The sequence below is a fragment of the Lithobates pipiens genome, unplaced genomic scaffold (genome assembly GCF_037356315.1).
Source record: "Lithobates pipiens isolate NorthernLeopardFrog02 unplaced genomic scaffold, aLitPip1_a1.2 Scaffold_19, whole genome shotgun sequence".
Classification (NCBI taxonomy): domain Eukaryota; kingdom Metazoa; phylum Chordata; class Amphibia; order Anura; family Ranidae; genus Lithobates; species Lithobates pipiens.
The window spans coordinates 578,665,758-578,689,065 of record NW_027507764.1 but is presented as its reverse complement, the minus strand read 5'-3'; positions in this window follow the sequence as shown (position 1 = coordinate 578,689,065).

The following is a 23,308-nucleotide window of genomic DNA, read 5'->3' as shown; positions in this document are numbered from 1 at the left end:
CTCGTTCCACTGTGCCGCAGAAGAAGGAAACGTGTGTTTCAGAGGTACAGTGCACCCAAATAGTGGAGGCCGGGCCACAGGGTGCATCAGTTGTGGTCGCAAATCTGAAGGTCCGGCTCTAAAAAGGGCAGAGGGGGGCTCGATGGATCCAGAGACTGGGGTTTTCTGGCTTTTCAGGAGAGAAGGAGGAGCCAGGGATCATTGATGTGGGGTCACCCAGATTTGAATGCCGGTTTGGATCCCTGCAAGAGGGAATCAGTGAGTGGAGAGCAGAAGAGGAGATGGAGTGGAGCTGGGGAACTGAAGAGAGGAAGAGTCCTCCGTGTCCAAATTTATATAGCAAAGAAACCTCGGGTTCTGTGAGGCCTATGCCACTAGGGTCCAAGATTTGTCCCCACCTCGTACTTATTTTTGGGCTCAAGCTCAGAAAGAAGCTTATTCTAATCTGATCACCAAGGTGAAGACCCCGTATGCCCCGCCTGGGACAGGCGACAGGCAAAAAGCTCCCCAGGTTATCTCACTTTCAGAGGTATGTGCAGCAAAAGAGCATGGAATACGTTATGATTACCCATATGCCCCTAGAGAAATAATGGAGGAAATAGAGAGCAAGAGAAAGGCTTGGTGTGAAGAAGCTGTCTGGGATTTCCTATATGTTCCTAAGCCACAACAAAATTCATCCAAGCCACAGCTCTGAGAGACATTTTTGTCCATTAAGGATAACTGGAGTCTGGTACTCAATCGCCCATACAAGAAGAGTCAGGCTATCAATATTGAGGGTCCTGAAGGAAGGATGATCAGGATACCACATTCTGATCACTATTACAAAGTGATGTTGCGATCATTACCTGTTTGAACTGCATGCGCTGTTTGAAAGAGGCTACCAAGCCTGAAGAACCATTGTTGCAGTTGATAGTGTTGCTGTTGGGCTAGAAGCCCTGTCCCAAATCCCCTTCCCTTCTATCCTTGCAAATAGAGGAGGGGGCAACAGAAGCTTGTTTCATCATTTGGGAGAGAGGATCTTCTGTTGCAGAGAACTTCTCCAGTCTGAACCAGGGGCTACTACTTGGAGGGGGTAAACCCCTAGTTGCTAAAGACACTTTGTGAAGATACTCTGTTAAGGACACTTTGCATGAATTATTGGCTAGTGGGCCACCAGAGTCACCAAGTTGAGCTTGTGTGAGTTGCTACCATGTCAGAAGATAGTGGCTTGCTGCCTTTTAATGAAGGAGGTGTCAAGAAAAAGATTTCCCTGAAGAGTTTCTACAATTTCCCACAAGTTGGCGAGCCATTGCTATAGGCTCCAGCAATAACGGCTGGCCATCAAGGGAAGATGCTTTACCTCAATGCTGCAGGAGGGATGCGCTGCAGGCATCAGTCAGATGGACTCCACACTTTTTCATCCTAACTTGTGGGTTTGGCTAATAGGAAAGAGTCAGTACCCTGGTATTAAAGACAAATATATTTTTATTGTACACAGAAGTGAGATAACAACAGAGGAATACCCTCTTAACCAACAGTACAAGATTGTGACAGAACCCACTGTCACCGTGTTCAATGTTCTCCCCAGCGCCAGAGCCGTACTGTTCCCTTTGCTGTTTGCCTGGGGTGGGAGTTTATGACTAACATGGGACCAGACCAGTTGAGTGTCAGGGACCTTGTTAGTCATTTTTTAAAAGGGGAGAAATGTGACAGAACCCACTGTCACTGTGTGTTTTGGAGGGGGCTGTGGGCTGGCCTCCTGCTCAAAGACAATGGCCCAGCAGAGAACAAGAGACTTAAGGGTAAAATGGCATTTGGATCATGTGATGAGGTCTCTATGTAAGCTTCATCCCTTTTCTCCCCCCATCCCCCCTCTTGTCATTGTGTTAACCACTTTAGCCCCGGACCATTTGGCTGGCCAAAGACCACAGCACTTTTTGCGATTCGGCACTGCGTTGCTTTAACTGACAATAGTACAGTCATGCGATGTGGCTCCCAAACAAAATTGATGTCCTTTTTTTTCCCCACAAATAGAGCTTTCTTTTGGTGGTATTTTATCACCTCTACGGTTTAAATTTTTTGTGCTATAAACTAAAAAAGAGCGACAATTTTGAAAAAAAAGCAATATTTTTTACTTTTTGCTATAATAAATAACCCCAAAAAATATATAAAAAAACATTTTTTTTCTTCAGTTTAGGCCGAAATCTATTCTTCTACATATTTTTGGTAAAAAAAATGGCAATAAGCGTTTATTGAATGGTTTGTGCAAAAGCTATAGCGTCTACAACATAGGGGATAGTTTTATGGCATTTTTATAAATAATTTCTTTTTTTACTAGTAATGGCAGCGATCAGCTCAGATTTTTATCGTGACTGCAACATTATGGTGGACAGATCGGACACTTTTGGCACTATTTTGGGACCATTCACATTTATACAGCGATCAGTGCGATTAAAAATGCATTGATTACTGTGTAAATGTGACTGGCAGTAAAGAGGTTAACCACTAGGGGGCAGTGAAGGGTTTAAGTGTGTCCTAGGGAGTGATTCTAACTGTGGGGAGGCATGACTACGTGTTACATGACACTGATTACCGCTCCCGATTACAGGGAGCTGTGATCAGTGTCAGTGTCACTAGGCAGAACGGGGAAATGTTTGTTTACATCCTTATTTCCCCGTTTTTCCTCTCCTTGAGGCAATTGCCAGTATCCCCGTAGACATCGAGTCCACGGGACCCGCGATCCTACTCACAGAGCTCCCGGCGGGGCGCACGCGATAGCATGGCGGCAAATTCAAAGGAACGTACAGGTATACCCATTTGCGCAGCCATGCCATTCTGTCAACGGAAATCTACATGCGGCGAGCAGCAAGCAGTAATTATGTTAGGTCATGGCACATAGATAAAAGGTGTGGAGACGCATCCCAGTGGGGGATGTGTAAGGGAGGGCTGCCTGTTTATCATAATCCCTTGGTGTGTTTCAACTGTAGTTGTTTGAATAGACAAGTGTCGAGTTTCCATTGGTTCTTCCTTGTCCCTATCCCCCTATGACAAGGCTAAGGGGAGTGTCCCTAACTGTGTTTAAAAGTGTATGTTTTGTACCTAATAAACCGTTTTTATGCTCTGCATGTTTAACCCTGCTCTGCATGTTTGATTTGCCTCGTGATTGAGGGGTTAAGGGCTGGTTATGGCGAGTCTGCCGGCTGCGGGTGCGTTTGGAGAACAGGAGACACAGGTCTGGCGGAGGTGCCCAGCTGGGGTATCAGAGATCCGTCACAAAGATATATATTAAAAACAGATGTAACAGCATTGTTTGTGACACACCTTTGAGGGTAGATGTATCTGGCATACTAAGAACCTGGATTTATGATAGTGAAAAAAACAAAGAGAAAAAAAACATCAAAAGGACACGTTGAAAAGAGTAAAAGGAAAAGATGAGAAGAAAGGTAGGAAAAAGAGGGCAGAGGAAGAGAAAAGAGTGGGTCCCGAAGACTCTGGTGGAGCGGCACTACCCCCCCTGCGCCATGCGGCACTATCACCCCCCCTCCACCACCCGCTGTCCTTACCGTGGATGCGGATGGTGAGAGCAGCGATTGAAGCTGCTGTGGCCATCTTCCAGCGTGGCGAGCTCCAGTGTCCTCTCCTGGAGTCCTCGCCGCGGTGCGCCTCCTCTCTGCTCCTCCCGTTGCTAGGCGTCCAATAGGATCGACTGACGTATTGGCCAATCGGGAAACGGGTTTCATACCTGCTTCCTGATTGGCCAGGAGGAGGATCAGTGTTGCAACTGTGAATATTCATTCGCAATTGCAACACACCTGGGTGGGATCGGATTGCATCCTCAGCGTCCCATGTCCACCCGATTTTGGAGCATATTAGAGCCTATGGCTCTAATCAGGTGCTACAAAAAAAGCTGGTTGCTGTAATTCATGTGCCCGGTGCTCCAAAAGGGGCCGGACACATGAAAAGGGGGTGGCAGCGCCGGCCATGCATAGATTGCTATGCATGAATCTATCCACTGCATATAGGGGGTGGAGAGGAGAGAGGGGGCGGCTCCCGAGTGCCCCTAATGGACGGGCCACCACTGGTTTTCCAGAATAAAGGGATCAATTGTCTGGCAACTGACAGAAAACAACACAGCAAGCTCTGTTTGTGTGATGCCACCGATCCGGGAAGCATGGATAATAGTGGCATTTCTGGAGCAGGTGTCAAGGACTCATCGTAAAGACTACAATATATGGAAAAAATCTGAGACCAAAAGGGTTGAATCCAGGTGCATTCCCACCAAATGTGGAGATCCTTCAGCTGAGCCGCGCCGCCAACAGGTGGCAGGTACCGATGGGAATATTTTGTGTAGGGAGTGAGGGTCCCTGTACCATCTGGAAGTTGGAGTTTTTTTTTCTTGCGCGTAACAAGATATGGATGATTTATGCGTAAAGTGAAATGAGGTTTGCCAGTCAGCCATCATCAGCTCTTTCCCTAGATCCGCGGATCACCTCTTGGTGTATGTTGGAAGTTGATCATGTAACAATGCATGTGGTAATTTATAAATTGAAGAAAGTAGATGTTTGGATGTCTCGGAGAGGAAGCACAGCATACTCAGCTAGGGGGTCTATGGGTTTGGGAGGAGGTAAACAAATCAGTTCAAAAAGAAGATAGATGGAGGGCAGTAAGCCAATAACCCTGACCCGCAGGGACGACAGAACCCTGGTATTATAGGGGGGACTTTGCCTATTATTAGCCACATGGTTCCTACTTGGAACACTCTAGAATATGTTTAGCCAGGTAGAATTGTAGGTTCTTCTGTTTGTCTATTGCAGAAACATGACAGGAAAACGTCAAGAGTTGCCCTTAGGGAGCTGGAAGGGAGCCCGTAATGATCCGCCCGAAGGGGAGGGGTAATGGAGGCATGACCGGGTGCTTAGGGAACCACAGGGAGTACTGGGATAGGTGGAGAGGAAAAATCTGAAAGGGTAGGAGGAGCCATATAAAAGGGGAGCGGAGGCAGAGCGGGACCAGTCACGAGTGTCGGGCATTGGAGGAGGCAGTTTTTCCCACCCTCCCTCCCTCCCCACTGTTGGGGTGGTTTTTTGGTGGGTAAGGGTGTTTATTGCTTGCTGCTGTTGTCTGTTTGTTTTTTCTTTCAGGGGAAGATGGATGATTGTCACAACAGTGAAGTCGGTCCTTTTGGGGGCTGCAGCGTGATATTTTCTGGTGGTCTTTGACGGTGACGGTAAACAGAGGTGATCTAAAGGTGTGGGGGGCTCATTGGTAATAGGGGCCCCTCCGGTGTATTCCTGAATGGTGGACGGAATACTGGGAGGTTTTTTCACTGCAGGAATTTGGTTGTCTCTGAGCGGTCACAGCGTGAGGCCTGGGATGTAAAATGGTAAAGCAGTGAGGTTGGTGTTGGAGTTAAAGTGGGTCACCGTCAGAGATCACCAGACTGGAGTTTCTAAAGTTGTTCAAAATGTTTGTTTACGGTTGTATATATGTATTTATATATTTATATACATACCTTTGGAGGGAGTAAAATATATTTTTATTATGTTAATAAAAGGCTGTTGTGGCCAGTTTACTCCAAAGATCAGGTATGGTCTCATTATTATAGATTATAAGAGGGCTGGTAAGAGGTACGGGATTGGAAAAAGGGGGACAATTGGGCTACGCAGGTCATGCACAAGATATCTGTACATGATAATTAGTGAGAGGTGCGTGTTCGGGTGAGAAGGTTGCCTCTGAGGAGAGGACAGTCTCACTGTAAGTATGTTGGGTCATACAAATTGCAATGTATTTGTGTACTCTCTTTCCAGGCTTGCAAGAAGTCCTTATGCCTCAGCTGAGGTAGTCCATGGAAATTTATTGTACATATGTAATGATACTATTTGTAGTATAGCTAGTTTATGTTTAGCCATTATGCCAGTTTATGTTTAGCCATTTTCACCTTACCAATGAGTTATTTTTGGCGATAATATAGTGCACTTGGTAGATGTTGCTTTAAAAATTTAAAAAATATATTGTGCAGCAGATGTCTTATATTTTTTCACTCTAATTTATTGTATATACTGGCCACATATGGGGTATGCCAAGTGGCGTATCCTCCATGTGTGCAGGGTGTTCGTTGCACACGGGCCTCCAGGTCAGGGGGGCCCATCGTGTCCTGTCACACTCTGCACACATAGAGTAGGGAAGAAAAAAAAAATCATGGTCATTTTTTAGGGTGTAAAGGCTAGGAGCTTTGTGGTGGCAGCGGCAGCCGCATTTACCGATGCCTCCTCTGTAGATCTGGCCAGCACCGCCCACTCCTTTACAAATGGTGCCTGGTGGAGTGATTTAACTTGAGTGCAGCGGCCGCACTCTATAAATTGTGAGGGGGGGGCTTTGTTTTTTTTTGTATACTCTTTATTTATTTTCTCACATACAAATCATCATGTGCATATTACATTTACATTCATTATTTTAATACCCATGTTCATGTACCCCCCCCTCCCAAAAAAAAAAAAAAAAAAAAAAAAAAAAAAAAAAAAAGAAAAGAGAGGGGGATGCAAAGCCCCCAGTCCCCCGTTTCACTCCCCTCGTTCCTCTCCTTCCCTACTCAACCATATGTGTTACTCTTTTTCCAAATATGCTCCCCATTGTTGCCATTTGCTTGCATGTTTTTGGCCTATGTCCCCAAGTCTTTGTATGGATTCCTCCATTACCCTTATATGTTCAACTTTCCGGGTCCACTCTAAAACTGTCGGTACTTGCACAGACTTCCAATGACACGGAATCAGGGATTTGGCCACATTCAATAAGACTGGGGTCAATGTGCTTCTGTATTGCCCGATCCCTTTCTTTGTATCGTGGAACAGGCATTCCCATGGAGAGTTTCCCACCGTTTCCCCTGTCACTAAAAATATCAATTCTCTTATTTGTTCCCAAAAAGGGGTTATTTTGGGGCACTCCCACCATATATGCTTAAAAGAACCTAGTCCCCCACATTCCCTCCAGCATAGCTTCTGATTATCCTCACTGAACCTCTGTAGTCTCTGTGGCGTCAAGTGCCACCTCGCTATTAATTTAAATGACATTTCGATCGTCTGCATATCTTTTGCCAGGGCATGCGTCATTTTAATTATTTTGCTCCTCTGCTCCTGACTTCTCAAGGGCCCTATTTCTTCCTCCCATTTCCTTAAGTAGTCTGGGAGCTCCACGTCTCCTTCTTGCTTTAATATTTTATATATTTTAGAGATCCTTTTCTGTAAACATTGTGGTTCTTTAAATAATTTTTCAAGTGGGTAAAGTTGTGTCTTTCCTCTTAATGGTTGTGGTAACATTTGTATGAAGTGCACCATTTGCGTGTATCTCCAATAGTCGAGTGGCTTACGCCCCCATTCTTGTGAAATTTCCCTAAAAGTGCTTATCCTATTCCCTTTCATTACTTCTGAAAGTGTTATGTCTTCCCTTTTTGCCCACCTACTAAAGTATAAGCGTTCTTCTTTCCCTGGGGGGAAGTAATTTGTGTCCAAGAGTGACATTAAAGGTGAATTGAAGTGCCATTTGTGTCTTTTATTTATTTTATCCCAAATTTTTAACGTATGCCTAGTTAAAGTGCAAGTGCTCGTCCCTAAATCCCTATATTGAGAAGGGATCCATATCATTTTAGCTAACTCTGTGTTGCTTAGTGTAACTTCCAAATCTACCCAACTCTTCCCTTGTTTGTTATGACGCCAGTCCGCTACCCTTGAAATTATTATCGCCTCATGGTATTTAGTGAGATCCGGTAGAGCTACCCCACCCCTCTCTTTCTCCTTCACCAAGATATTATAAGCTATTCTCGGCCTCTTTCGAGCCCATATAAACGATAAAATCATTGATTTAACCTTTCCCAGGTAGCTTACGGGCAAGGGGATAGGGATCATTTGAAGCGTGTACATTACTAGTGGTAGTATAAATGTCTTTATTGTATTTATCCTCCCCATCCACGTGAGGGCTTTATGTCTCATTTTATTTAACTTATCCTTGATATTGTTCAATAAAGGTAGGTAGTTCGCCCCGTAGAGATTGTCCATTTGTGTCGTCAATTTTATACCCAGGTAGGATAACTCTCCTTTGCACCATTTAAATGGTAGCTGGGAACTTAGCGCTGTCTGTTCGGCCTGCGTTAAGTTTATATTTAAAATTTCCGACTTGGTCGCATTTATTTTAAAGTTTGAGAAGTGGCCAAACTTTTCGAACTCTTTGAGGAGGGGTGGGATTGTTGTGATTGGGTTAACCATGTATACCAGTACATCATCCGCAAATGCAGAGATTTTATATTCCCTCCCACCGACCCGGAGGCCCCGTATGTCCTGGTTCCTCCTTATTGCAACCAGTAGTGGTTCCAAAGCAATCACAAACATGATCGGTGAAAGGGGGCATCCCTGCCTAGTCCCATTAAACAATTGTAGGGGGCTAGACAGGGATCCGTTTACTCTGATTCTCGCTGTGGGTTGCCAGTATAGGGATTTAATCCATCTCAGCATCTTTTCTCCTAGTCCTAGATGTTCTAATACCCTGTCCATAAACTCCCACTCCACTCTGTCGAAGGCCTTTTCGGCATCTACTGACAGCAGTACTGTGGGAGTTTTTCGCCTGCTCGCTTCCTGGATTAATGCTATGGACTTTATGGAATTGTCTCTCCCTTCTCGCCCCTGGACAAACCCCACCTGATCCGGGTGGATCCAATCCGGGAGGAGGGTTTTTAGTCTTTCTGCAAGTATTTTCGAAAAGATTTTTATGTCCGTGTTTAATAGGGAGATCGGTCGGTAACTCTCTACGGCTGCTGGGTCCTTCCCCTCTTTCAAAATCAAGGTTATATGTGCGCACAGGGCTTCCTCCCTAAACCTCTCTCCTACTCCCACTGCATTGAAATAGTCGCAGAGTTTTGGGATTAGGAACTTCTGAAACTTCTTATAGTAGAGAATCGAGTATCCGTCGGGACCTGGACTCCCCCCGAGTGCTGTATTATTAACTACTCTACTCACTTCCTCCGGTGTTATCGGAGATTCTAATATCTGCATCTCCTCTTTTACTCCTCTGGGGAAGTCCATGTCCCGAAGATATTCCTCTATTCTTCCTTTCCTCCTCTCCTTATCTCCCCCTTTCCCTCTTATGTTGTACAACTCACTATAGTACCTATGGAAATTTTCTGCAATTTTTGGAGTGGAATATTGGGACTCTCCTCTTTTATCTTTAATCATTGAAATATGGGTCCTATTCTTATGGTCCTTGACTCTTTTTGCTATCCATTTTCCCGACCAATTCCCCCATTGATATCTCTCTCTGTTTATTTTATGGAATACCGATTCCCTTTCTTGTTCCAGAATTTTTTCCAGATCTCTTTTTTTTCCCCTCAACTCCTTTCTCTCCCTTAGTCCCTTTGGTCTAGTGTCCTGTTCTAATTTATTAATCTCCCTGTACAGGTAAGTTTTTTGTTGTTCCCTTTCCTTTTTCTTCCATGCTCCAATCCCAATCAAGACCCCTCTAATAACTACTTTGTGTGTTTCCCAAAGGGTAGCTCTCGTTATACCCGATGTGTCGTTTAATTCATAGAAACTAATCAGTTCCTGTTCTATCTTGGCTGAGACTTCCGGGTCATGTAAAAGAGAATTATTTAATTTCCACGTCCTCCCTGCTCCACTCTCTCCCTGTACTTCCAACTGGATTACTACTGGGGCGTGGTCGGAGAGGGTGATTGCTTTAATTTCTGCTTTTTTCAGATTTGGGATTAGTTGATGATCAAGTAGAATATAATCTAATCTTGCGAAGGAGTTATGTGGAGCTGAATAATGGGTATAGTCTCTATCTTTTGGGTGGGAAATTCTCCATGCGTCTATAATCTGTGCATTGGCTAAGGTGCTTTTTAAAGATCTGTATCTCCCCTCAGCCGCCCTACTACCACCCCCCGAGTTGTCCATCTTAGGATTTAGGGTCCAATTCAGGTCTCCTGCTATGATTACTTTGCCCACTTTGAAACCCTCCAGCGTCTCAAGAACAGTCTTTAAGAATCTGTCTGGGTTTCTGTTGGGTGCGTATACATTCACTATAGTACATTTCAAATCAAACAATTTGCCCCTGAGAAACAAATATCTACCCTCCGGATCAGCCAGTCGCTCCTCTATTTCAAATCTGGTTGTTCTGTCGAACCCCGTAGCTACGCCTCTGGAATGGGCTGAGGGTGCGTCCCCGTAAAACCATAATGGAAATTGAAATGATGCCAGCTTTACAGGGGATTCATTAGTAATAAATGTCTCTTGAAGGCAGACCACATTCCCCCCTATTAATTGGAGTTCTTTATCTATCTTAAATCTTTTTTCTTTTATATTTAATCCCCTTACGTTGTATGATATTATATTAATTGCAACCATCGAGTATTTGCAGTGTGTGTCGGAGTCTCACATAGGCTGATCCGGGGGCACAGCCCCTTTGAAACACCGGGGGGTAAACCTTTGGGGGAAAAAAAAAAAAAAAAAAAAAAAAAAAGAAAAAAAAAAAAAAAAACTGGGGGGGACTCTAACCCCAAACCAACAAATCCCTCCCTCCCCCCTCTCTCCTCCCTCCTCCCCTCTCTTCCCTCCCCCTCTCCGCAACAATGCCCCTAACAAGGGTGGTCGGAGTTCCCCCCACATTTTGTTGTTCATATGGGTTAGATACCTTACTAGAAGGAACCTTCTTTTACCCATATATACCCAAGGGCTCCCACCAGAGACTCCCCGAAACCCTCCTCCCTCCTACCCTCCCTTTACCCTCCCAACTCTACCATCCTCTCGCTTCCCCCTTCACGCCCTCTTTAAGTTTTTACTGTACTCTAGGCTCGACTCCTCTCGTTCCTCTCCATCTAGGGATCCTTGGGGTGCGTACTGTTTTTTCTTCCACCTCCCACCCTGGTAACCGGGGAGGGGGGATATCCAACCTTTCGCAGAACCCCTGTAGATCTTCGGGGAATCGTAGGACTGCGGAGCGGCCGTCTTTTTTCCCAATTAAACACGCGGGAAATCCCCACTGATAGGGTATGCCCAAGGCCATCATCTGTTGTGTGAGGGGCTTCAACAGCCTCCTTCTCACTAATGTTTCTACGGCAAGGTCCGGGAAGACCTGCAGTTCTACCCCCTCGAAGATCAATCCTGCTGCTGTTCTCAATTTCTCCATAATGAGTCCCCTCTCCTCTACGTAGTGAAACCTCACTATTACATCTCTGGGTTGCTCTTCCCTTAACCCTGTCCGTTTTGCTATCCTATGAGCTCTGTCTATCCTAAGGGTGTCCCCAGGGTCTCTACCTAGTAGGGGGTTAAATACCTGCTTTATTATACTGCCCAAATCCTTGTTGCTATGTTTTTCTGGGAGGCCCTTGATGCGCACATTTTTCCTTCTCCCCCGGTTATCCTGGTCCTCCAATTTATATTGGAGGCTCCTATTCGCTAACTGAAGGGATGTAATTTGTTCTGATATCTCATCTAGTCTTTGGTCCTGGTTGTCTAATCTCCCCTCTATCTCTTCCACCCTCCCAAGTACTAAACCTATGTCTGACCTTACTCCTGCTATTTCCACTTTTAGTGAATCTTCCATTTTTGTGAACATTTCTGTTAGCATCTCCCTAATTGGGGGTCCTTCACTTTCCTGGGGTGTTACTGGAACGATACCTCCTCCCCTAGTGCCCTCCATCTCCTGTCCTATTTCCTCCCTCACATTTCCTTCCTTTGGGGGCCCCTTATTAGCTCCATTTTCCATTCCCCCTTTACCCTCCTCTAATATCCTTTGCTTATTTGGCCCAGATCTCCGTGTTGCTACAGATTTTGGGCTACCGGATCCTTCCTCTGTTATACTAGAGTTGCTTGCCATGTAACGCTGGATTCCCCCTGGGCTAGAAGTCAGTGGGGTTTTTTTTCCTGTTTTTACCTTCCCCTTCATCTTCCCGTATCGGTAAGGTCCCCTTGTTTTTTAATCCTTTCTTGGAGACCCACTAACAAGTAGAGAGAAAGGGTGGAGAGACTCTCTGTGTCACAGTCCTTCTCCCTGACCCCAGGAGCTACTCTTCTCTCCTCTCCCTTCCCCACCTACCCGGGGATTTTTACTTAATTATAATACAGTACCACCCCTGCCCAGATACGGAACCCCAACCGAAATCTACAGGTCTGCAAGCTGTAATCACACTATCAGTTCCAATCAGTATTAATACAATCTTTATATAGTCTCTTTGTCAGGTTTTGTCTTAAAATCTTCTTCTTCTTTTACTTTACTTCCTGGCCAACGCCTACTCCGTATGGTTAGGGCTCTTTAAGATTGACTCAAGGTTGGGCCCAGCTTAATTGGTCAAATATAACTTCCTCAGAGAACGGTGGTCTCGGTTCTTGAACGCACCTCTAAATACCCCCTCTTCTCTGTGTTGCGTACAAAAAGGAAAACAATGTCACATTCTGTGGGTAGGGTGAGGGGAATACCAGTATAAGCCCTCAAAACTTATATGTTCTCTCCCTTGCCCGGCTGTGCTCCTTGCCCAGGGGGCCACCCTGGAGGGCCCTTAACACGTGGCCATGGGGTATATATAGTCTATTACTTCTTTATAAGCCAGTCTCCTCCCAATCTTCTTAGAAAGATGAGGGCACAACAACCGGAAAACAGCAATAAAGAGAAAGAGGGGTGGGGGGGGGGGGGTGGGGAAGCCGGCGGGGGCAGAACAGACGTTTTGTGATCTGTGGGAAGCTCTTTGCTTATCTGCACCGGCCCCCTCCTCCTGCTTGTAAGGGGTTCAGGGGGTTACTAGGGGGGCGTCCTGCAGGATCTGAGGTGGAGAGCCACAACGCCAACAGCGCAAGTGAGCCCAGCCTTAGCAGTTTTCAGCGTGTATCTCTTTATGTCACAGTTTTCCCAAGGCTCAGTGAACAGCTCTGTCCTGGCAAATCACATTTCATCATTAACTGCTACTTAGTGTTTGATGTACTGTACCGCGCTCCAGTGATCATGGCCGGGGGTTTCTTCCGCTATGCTGTGCTCTGATGAAGCGGTGAGCTCTCTGATGTTGGCTGGCGGCTGTACATCCGTGGTTCGAAGCTCCCGCCGAGACCGGCGTCTCCTTCTTTCCCCCGTCAGGGTTCACTTCCGGTCTGCGGCAGGTCACGGGGGTCGAGCGACCGTGTCAGTGGACGGATGAAGCCGTTCCTAAGCCGCGTCAGGCTGCGGGGAAAGCCGAGGCGGGCCGGCTCTATTCAGGCTGTCAGCATGCCTGATCGAATCTCCGCTCTGCTCTCGCCATGCGGTGAAGGGGGATGGAGAGCGCCGTCAGAGTTCCTAGTGGAGAGGGAGGGATGGAGGAGCTCCGGACGAGCCTATCTTCTAGTGCTCCGCCCCATCCTGTCTGACTGCAGTGTTAATCCTCAGGGGGGGGGGGGGGGGCTTTGTTGCGCGGAAGAACGGCTGAGGAGCAGAGGATGGTGCTGGAGGCTGCGTAGTGGAGCTTTCCCTTCCCTAACTAATCCCCTGTAGCTTGCTGCCGAGCCTTAGGCCTCGTACACACGGTTCGATTGTTGGACGACCAAGCGTCTGATTTTTGTCAACAGCGCATGTGCAGGATTTTGTCTGGAATATTAACTATCCCCAAATTGTCGTTTGACAAACACGAAGGTAGTGATGTACTATGAGAGTATAAAGAGGAAGTTAATTTCTCAAGCGCCACCCTTTGGGACCCTTATCATAATTTCATCTTTGTAGAAGTTTGTAGAATTTTGATGAGCGTTGATTTGCGATTTTCAGATCGTAAAAAACAAATGCCTTTTACAATATGTTTGGCGTAACTACATCAGTATCAGCAGCAAAGCAGCTTCATTATTATCCCATTAAAGAAGAAGAGAATGTGCGCTGCATTTTGACATTTCATAAGCTGCCGCGCCACAAATGTTAATTCTAGATTATGAATGGTAGTTTACAAGACCGACCACTTCCCAATCGTTCCTTGATTCCGAGCATGCGTGTTTGTACTTTCAACTTTTGAGTGATGATTTCTGTGCATGCCATCCGAAAATCAGATGTTGAGTTCACATCCAATAACATTTTTTATAGCCTGTACATCCAGATTTTGTCTGATGAAAAAGTCAAATCGTCTGTCGAAAGCACCGTACTAACGATCCGAAAATCTGCAGACAACTCGTCTTACGACTTTTCCCTTCTGATTTTCGTACCGTGTGTACGACGCCTGAGCCCACGTACACACGGTCGGAGATTGTGCCAACCAAATCCGTCGGATTTTGCCCGTCGGATTTAGTCCGATGGATTGTGTCCAAAACTGTTGCATACACACGGTCGGGCCAAGTTGGCGAAAAATCCGATCTTTCAGAACGTGATGACGTAATTTCGTTACGATGGGACTACATTCAGGCTAGTAGCCAATAGCTTTGATGTAGGAATTTGATCTGAGCATGCGTGGCACTTGGTCCGATGAAAATGCTCTACACATGATCGGATTAGGTCCGTCCGGCCCAGTTGGTCGGGAAATATTTCCAACATGTTGGAAATTTGGATCGGACAGAGATTCGGACGGAATCAGTCCGATGCATACCACACACAGTCAGATTATCTGACGAAGCGGTCCGATAAGACTCATTCCGACAGATTCTCCGACCGTGTGTACAAGGGCTTACAGTTACACAGTCACAGACATTGCTTCCTGACCTCTGCTGCACCAAGTAGGTACCTGCTAGGCTGGTAAGAGAAACGAGGCATGCTGCAGACTACTCACTTCTCTCTCTCTCTCTTTACTTGTTTGTGTGTGTGTCTGTCTGTGTGTTTGTCTGTGTGTGTGCGTGGGTCTGTGTGCACAGTGGCTGCATTTGATGGAGCACAGTGGCTGAATTTCATGGGGCACAGTGGTTGCATTTGATTGGGCACAGTGGCTGCATTTGATGGGCACAGTGTTTGCATTTGATGGGGCACAGTGGTTGCATTTGATGGGGCACAGTGGTTGCATTTGATGGGGCACAATGGTTGCATTTGGTGGGGAACAGTGGTTGCATTTGATGGGGCACAGTGGCTGCATTTGATGGGCACAGTGCTTGCAATTAATGGGCACAGTGCTTGCAATTGATTGGCACAGTGGTTTCAATTGATGGGCACAGTGGTTGCATTTGATGGGGCACAGTACCTGCATTTGATGGGGCATAGTGGTTGCATGTGATGGGCAGAGTGGTTGCATTTGATGGGGCACAGTGGTTGCGTTTGATGGGGCACAGTGGTTGCGTTTGATGGGGCACAGTGGTTGCATTTTATGGGCACAGTGGTTGCATTTGATGGGGCACAGTGGCTGCATTTGATAGGGCACAGTGGCTGCATATGATGGGGCACAGTGGTTGCATTTGATGGGGCACAGTAGCTGCATTTGATGGGGCATAGTGGTTGCATGTGATGGGCAGAGTGGTTGCATTTGATGGGGCACAGTGGTTGCGTTTGATGGGGCACAGTGGTTGCGTTTGATGGGGCACAGTGGTTGCATTTTATGGGCACAGTGGTTGCATTTGATGGGGCACAGTGGCTGCATTTGATAGGGCACAGTGGCTGCATATGATGGGGCACAGTGGCTGCATATGATGGGGCACAGTGGCTGTATATGATGGGGCAAGGTGGCTGTATATGATGGGGGCACAGTGGCTGTATCTGTTTTAACTATCTTATGACTAATTGCACAAGTGAAACACCCCTATCTATCCTGTTATTTTTCAATGGTGGTAATATCTTAGGGTTGCCATTTTGGTCCACTATACCAACCAAGCCACTATTCATCTCTTTTGGTATGGGGGGAGGTTCACAGCTATGATTAAGCAACGTTGATGTTGTGAAACGCATCAGTCATCTTGCCTTGCTTCTGTGGTCACATGAATTTTGACTGAATAATAAAGGCTTTTATCGGAGTGCGGCTGTCCAGATTTCTTTTCCTCAATGGAGAAGGTACACACTTGACATTTTTGCCTCCTCATTCTGCACTGTACATTCCCATTTAACATTGCCACATTCTGCACTATGTAAGTAATCTCAAGACTCTTTAACCACACCCCTTTTAAGCCACGCCCATATTTAGCGCAATAGAATCCATGGCCATGTCCATCAGGGGGACCCATTTGGGATCTTGCACTCGGGCACAATGATTTGATGAAACGCCCCTGGGTATGCCCCATGGCCTTGTTTATTATTATTTCCCTTTTTCCCCTTTTCCAGGTGTGTGGGATACTCTCTGTACATTTTTGTATAGGTATTTTTGTAGGGGTGGCTGCCCAAAGCCAATCAGGACATGGCTTATTTTTGGCGGGGGGGGGGGGGGGTGGTGGGGGATGGATGTAGAACCCTCTTAGGTAGGTGGTAGAGAGGGAGAGCATAGTTTTGGGTCTCCCTACATACCGGGGAGGCTATTAGGTAAATTTAGCTGTTCTCTGCCTACCAGGGAGCAGCAATCTATTGATAGGGTCTGCTCATTGTGCTCAGGTGCTGCTCATGTTGTCTTCCTTTTTGCACTGGTCCAACAGGACGAGGCATAGTGTTGGACAGTGGGAGGAAACCTGATAAATGGGAGCATAGGCGTAGTTACAGCCCTGGCTATTAGCAGAAGCAGGTGCCTCAGGGCATGCTGGGTGACTGAATATAGCTCTGTTTGGACTTCCATTCTACGACCAATATCATCAGTGGACCCTGCTGAATGGAGTTTCTGGTGGATTTTATATTTTGCATGACACATGCTTTTTAATTTTGAGTATAATGCACACATTTTAAATATTAAATTGTTGCAATGGTAATGCACTAGGTTGGTGCGCCCTCTGGTTTTCTTTCATTTTAGAGTTTTTCCTCTGAGTTTTCTCTGGGTTTCCCTGACCTGTTGTGAGTGTCACCAGAGCCTTTTGTGGTGGCTATATCAGTGGAGACACATAAATTGAATCAGCCGCACAGTAACCTCTCAAGCACAGGGGCATTTTCTATTATTTTTATGGTGACTGTATATATGCCTGGGGTACATGAGCTTGTGGTCTTCATCTGGAGAGTGGGGTCCTGGAAGGAGGGGGCTACTGCCCCTCCCCTGTACAGGCTGCCATGTGGCCTGAGGTGGTCAACCTGAGGGCCAGAATTAAGGAACGGCAACCCAGATGTCCTGCAGAGTTGACTAGGAAGGAGATGCATCTAGAAAGATCTGTTCCTGGCTATGGTGAGTACAGATATATTTTTTTATGATATGATTTTATACCAATTCAATAGATAAATACATTTTCTATTTTACTCTATTGTTGTACGTGCCTCCAAAGTCCACCACCAGGGGACCCCCTTCCTGGTTTCAGATGAAATAAAGTCAGAAATAATTGAGACCTTGCAATCAAAATACTTCTTCTAAAAAGTAATTTTTTTAGAAAGGTGCATGGCAACCAGGAAACTAATATTTTTAATGATAGACGTCCTCAATCGCAGCTTTCATATATCTCTTAAAAGAGCCGCTACAGTTCTGGAGGATGCTATATGGAGTGAAGAAGAAAGGTGATAAAAGTAGATACTGCTTTGTTCTTTTTTCCATTTAAGAAGGTTTTATAATATTAAAAAATTTTAGATAAATTAATTTGTTCAAATAAAGCCCAACTTGGCACTACACTAAACTAAAAATGAGCTACACTATATTGTCAAAAGCATTGTGACACCTGTCTTTACACGCACATGAACTTTAATGGCATCCAGTGGAGGCCCGTCCAAGGTCTTCTGCCAACCACCCAAACCATTGGTCCCTTGGCTGATCTATACCCAAATTCTTCTTCAGCTCTACTGATAGGCTTTCCAGCATTTTTATGGCCAGGGTGCCCTTACCATTTAGACCAGTGTTGTCAGGGATGTATGTACAGCATGTCCCTGTACCTTCTATCATTTTACAAACAACCCCCTTCTCCGCTAAAATTCATGTCCAAGGCCATCCTATTCTGAAATGTCATGTAAGATGTGGGTGCTAATTGGTCGGCAATCCCCTGTAGGGAATCTCTAGTGTAATTTACAAACCGCTGCCGGTTGTAATATATGTACATTTTTGTTGACAGTAATTAGGGGAATTCCGACTCAAAACCTGCCTTTACTTGGTCTCTGGCTTTAAACTCATCCGGGACCCCTATGGCATCTATATACACATGTGGGTCAAAACTTCCCTCAGGAGCACTCCTCCTAGTGATAGCCACCTGTTGGGCCCTCACTAGATTTAAAGCGGGAGTCCGCCGGGACTCCGCATTTTTTTTTTAAAAGCCAGCAGCTACAAATACTGCAGCTGCTGACTTTTAAAATAGTGACACTTACCTGTCCAGCGCGCCCGCGATGTCGGCACCCGAAGCCGATCTCTAGATCGTCACTCGGGTGCTGCCGCCGCCATCTTGGGTATGGGAATCAGGAAATGGAGCCTTTCGGCTTCATTTCCCGGTTCCCTACTGCGCATGCGCGAGTTGCGCTGCGCAATAAGGATGGTCCCCGCTGCCTCTGGGATCTGTGTGTTTCCCAGCAGGCAGCGGGGCACTTGCGGAAGGGGGCGGGCACTTGCGGAAAGGGGCGTAATCTACGCCCCTTTCCGCAGAGAGCTATCCCGGAAGTGGGTTTATCCAGGTAACTGCACCCCCCTCCCCCCTGAAAGGTGCAAATTGTGGCGCCGGAGGGGGGGAGGATTCCGATGAGCGGAAGGTCCATTTTAGGATGGACCTCCGCTTTAACAGAAAAAGGATCTACAATGTAGACATCGTGGTGCAGTCAATGTCTTGTCCTCCGGACTTGGTACTTTCTTACAGTGGAAGGGGTGGATCCAAGTGTTTTTCCTAGCCAACTTTACAGATGTATTAGTGGTCAGCAGGACCTGGAAGGGACCATCATATCTGGGTTTCAAGAGAACTTTTTCTCACAAATTTTTTTACCAGCACCCAATCTCCTGGTAGTAGTTGGTGTTTCTGTATCTAATTCAGGATCTGGAATGGAAGAAAACACATGGGCACGTATTTGGGTTAATTCTTGTGAGAATGCGGTTACATAATTAGTCAACACATCATACTGCAGTTATAACTGTGGAAAATAACAACCAAGTCTAGTGGCCAAATCAAACAAAATCTCATAAAGGGGTAGGGGAGTGTTCACCCCTTGGTGTGTATCTGATGCTGAACAGGGCAATGGGCAGGCTGTCCAGCCAATGCATACCAGTCCCTTGGGCCATTTTTAACATTCAAGTCTTTAATGTGTCATTCATGCTTTCTACCTTCCTGGTACTCTGGGGGTGGTAGGCTGTACTCAAATCATCCAATCTTTGGCATTTGGATGTGGTCAATTTGTATCCGCTGGAAAGGGTACGAGGGCTTTGCCAGGTGTTTCTGTGGCATCTGGGTTACAATTTGCACAATTTGCACAAATGGTGCATGACTTACAGAAGTTTCTAGTCAGTGGAGTGATTCCTGAAGCTACATTTATAAGAGTCTTTGACAGATGGGCCCATGTGCCCATTGTACCACAGCCGTCTATATATTCCTGGGTAAGCAAGGCTTCTTGTTGCACTCGAATAGTCCATCCTTGAGGGTTGCTCCCCTCTGCTTCCAGCTTTCCTTCTCATCCGGACTTGCTGCTTCTTGTAGTTTTTTCAGATAAACTCTGTCCACTGGGACAGTCTGTAGGGCAAGCACGAGGTGGTCTTCTACCACTCTACTTCCACTTCTCGTGGACCACTGGCTGCCTGTTTGGCAGTTGAATTGGCTAGATGATTGCCTCTGGCTTCCTTCGAGTTCAGTTTGCCGTGTGCTTTTACTTTCAAAATAGCCACTTGGGTTGGGAGAAGTAAGGCGTCCATCAGGTCATTGATAGCTGGACTGTATGTGTGTGGTAGTGCCGCGCAGTATATAGGTGGGGGAAGTCAGAGGGAAAGATGAAAAAAAAAACGGAAAGGTGGAGGGTAAGGGAAAGGATGGTGTGCAATGGGACGGAAGAAAAAAGAATGGGTAGGGATATATCAATGAACTTACCGTATATTTCAAATGTGCAACATAAATGGTCACCTCTTCAAACAGTCATTTACTTTATATGTCACTATATAGCATATGTGCTCAAAGAAAATCGTGCCAAACAATAATCCAAAAAAGGTGGAAACCAAATACATATGTGCCGAAAGATTATCTTTCCTATAGGATTATAAAATGCTTAAACACTGCCAATAAAGTGCCAAGTGCCAAGACTTATTTGTGCAAATATTGCAAAAAACACAAATATAAAATAACCAATGACATTAAAGTGCCAAGTGCCAAACTTCTCTGTGAAAGTAAGAAACATATAAGTATATCTAGCAGCTGATAAACAAAAATTTATTGACTGTGCAATTCATATAATGCAATTGTGCAAACTCTCCAAGCAGAGATATCAAAGAATAAAGTGCCAGTGCTTCTAATGCCGCGTACACACGTAGCCGACTATCCGACGCACTCAGTCTGGCGGACTTCCCGCCAGACTGTCCGTCGGACTTTCCGAACGAGCTACTTGCCCACACACGGCACTTTTTCAGCGGACTAATACGGTGTACTAAGTCCGCCGTACTATCCTCCCTACTTTTCAAATGAACGGACTCGCCCACACACGCGGAGGAAAGTCCACTCATTTCGAGCACGTCTCCAGGTAGGCGGGGCCCGCAAAAGAGACGTCACTGGCCCGCCACCTGGTATGGACTTAAAGGGGAACCCCAACGCCGAAAAAAATCGGCGTGGGGGTCCCCCCAGGTCCACATAAGACCCTTGTCCGAGCACACTACCCGGCCGGCCAGGAAAGGGGGGGCGAGCGAGCGCCCCCCCTCCTGAGCCGTACCAGGCCGCGTGCCCTCAACATGGGGGGTGCCTTGGGGAAGGGGGCGCCGCGCGGCCCCCCCACCCCAAAGCACTTTGTCCCCATTTTGATGAGGACAAGGGCCTCTTCCTGACAACCCTGGCCGTTGGTTGTCGGGGTGTGCGGGCGGGGGGCTTATCAGAATCCGGGAGCCCCCTTTAATAAGGGGGCCCCCGGATACCGGCCCCCCACCCTATGTGAATGAGTATGGGGTACAATGTACCCCTACCCATTCACCTGTAAAATAAAGTACAAAAAAGACACAACACACAAGATAAAATAGTTTATTGCACAGCTCCGGGGGTCTTCCGTCTTCGGGGGTCTTCTCGCCGGACTACTCCGCTATCTTCTTCTAGCTCTTTTGCTAGCGGAGGAGCCCGGCTTTCTTCCTCGCCGCAGCCTCTTCTTCCGACTTCCGGGGTCTTGTCCCCCTCTTCGGTTCTTCTGCCGGGCCACCGCGCCTTCTTATACCTCTTTTACAGGAGGTGGCCCGGTCTTCTGTCGCCGCCGCCTTCCGTTCTTCTTCTTCTTCTCCTTCTTCTCCTGGAGATGTTGACTCAACGCTCTCTCCGGCTGCAATGCCAGGGACGCACTGCGCGGCGACTTATATAGGGACAAGGGACGGGGTCATCGGTTGATGTCACATGGGTTGATGTCACATGGTGACCCCGCCCCCTTACAATGTCACAGTCCCGGAGGATGCTGGGACTGTCGCCATGTGACATCAACCCATGTGACATCAACACATGTGACATCAACCGATGACCACGCCCCTTGTCCCTATATAAGTCGCCGCGCAGTGCGTCCCTGGCTTTGCGGCCGGAGAGAGCGTCGAGTCAACATCTCCAGGAGAAGAAGGAGAAGAAGAAGAAGAACGGAAGGCGGCGGCGACAGAAGACCGGGTCAATCTGCAGCTTGTCAGGTGACCCGACAGACCTGGTTTGTAGTTCTGTTAAGCTGGTGTTGTAGTCCAGATGTAACAACAGACCGCTTGCTGATTGGTGGCACTTTGATGAGGTCTTCTGTGTGCTTTCACCTTCTGCCATGACCGGTATGCACGCTCACCCCGGAACACTCCATTTCTTTTCCATTGGGAAGATGTCACTTCACAGTGTTTCACAGGTGCTCCTGCAGCTGTCAGGAATCCTCTGGCCTTCCAGATAACACCAAAGTCATGGGCAATGCTAAGAGCATATGTTGAGTCTATATGAATGTTGGCTCTTTTTCGCTCTGCCAATTTAAATGCTATAGTGAGTGCTTGCAGCTCTGTCTCCTGTGCAGACATCCCCGGTGGTAAGGCTTCAGCTTGTAGAACCGTGTTAGGTCTGAATTATGCAGGGGTATTTCACTCACGTTGGGAATATGTGTGGTTTCCAGCCGCATTAATTGCATGGGGTGGACTCGTCTCCTCCTCTATTCCCCCCTCGGGAAGTGGAAAAAGGGTTGAAGGGTTCAGTGTTTGACAACGTAATAGAGTAATGTTGTCCGGTAGAAGGAGGGAACATTGGAGTCTCAAATGTCTGGCAGTGGACAGATGTTTCGGCTGGATCTGGTTGAGTATGACAGCAATGTCACAGACGTTCGGATACAAAGAGCTTGAAAGTTTTTTCGTAGTCTGGGAGCTGATGAAATGGCTTGTTTGAGGGCCTTGAAGTTGGATATTGCCTCTGAGGATATTTGGAAGGGCTCAGACTTCAGGGCATCATAAAGGGGTAGTATCAGTAAGGAGGCTTCTGGACCGTAGCTTCATTATCTGCTTGGAGGTCCTGGACCATTCTGTACGTGTCTGGTTCTGCCTTAGGGGCACAGCACAGGGAACAGAAGTGTGTTGTATGGAGATGTACAGGGTATCAGGGCGCCATTTGACATGAGGGCTTTGACATGCTATGAAATAGATTTGCAGATTGGGATAACTTTAGAGGGTTTGCAGGGCAGGGGAGCTCCAAGTTTCAACTGCACCATGACTAGCGGCACCTTTAAATGTCCTACATCCGCAGCTCCTGTGGACCATAGCAGAAGTGTCCTTAATGTCCAGTGGAGAAGAGATAGTAATAGATCCATCTTCAAAGAAGACAATAGAAGCCTGAAGTTTGGACAGTACATCTGCTCCCAAGAGATTGAGTGGGCAGGTGGAAGAGACAAAGAATTGAGCCAGAAGGTCTGGGTACTTTCTAATTTGTAGGGGGCGGGTCAATGGGTTAGTTCTGGGAGTTCCATCTATGTCCACACAAGATGTGTCAATATCGGAAAGGTAGGAGTGGTCAGGTAAATCCTCTTCTCTAATCACGCTTCTGGCTGCACCTGTGCCGCTCAATGAGTAAGGTAACCCTTGCTAATGGGCCTTCTGAGTTCTTTGAAGAGGTGCCCCAGACATGGGTTAGTGACACAGGCTTGCCCAATTCCTAGCATAGGAGATCCAAGTTTTCCGAGGTGGGATGTCCAGGGTTTTGATATTGTTGCTGCTGCACACGGTACTCTGGTC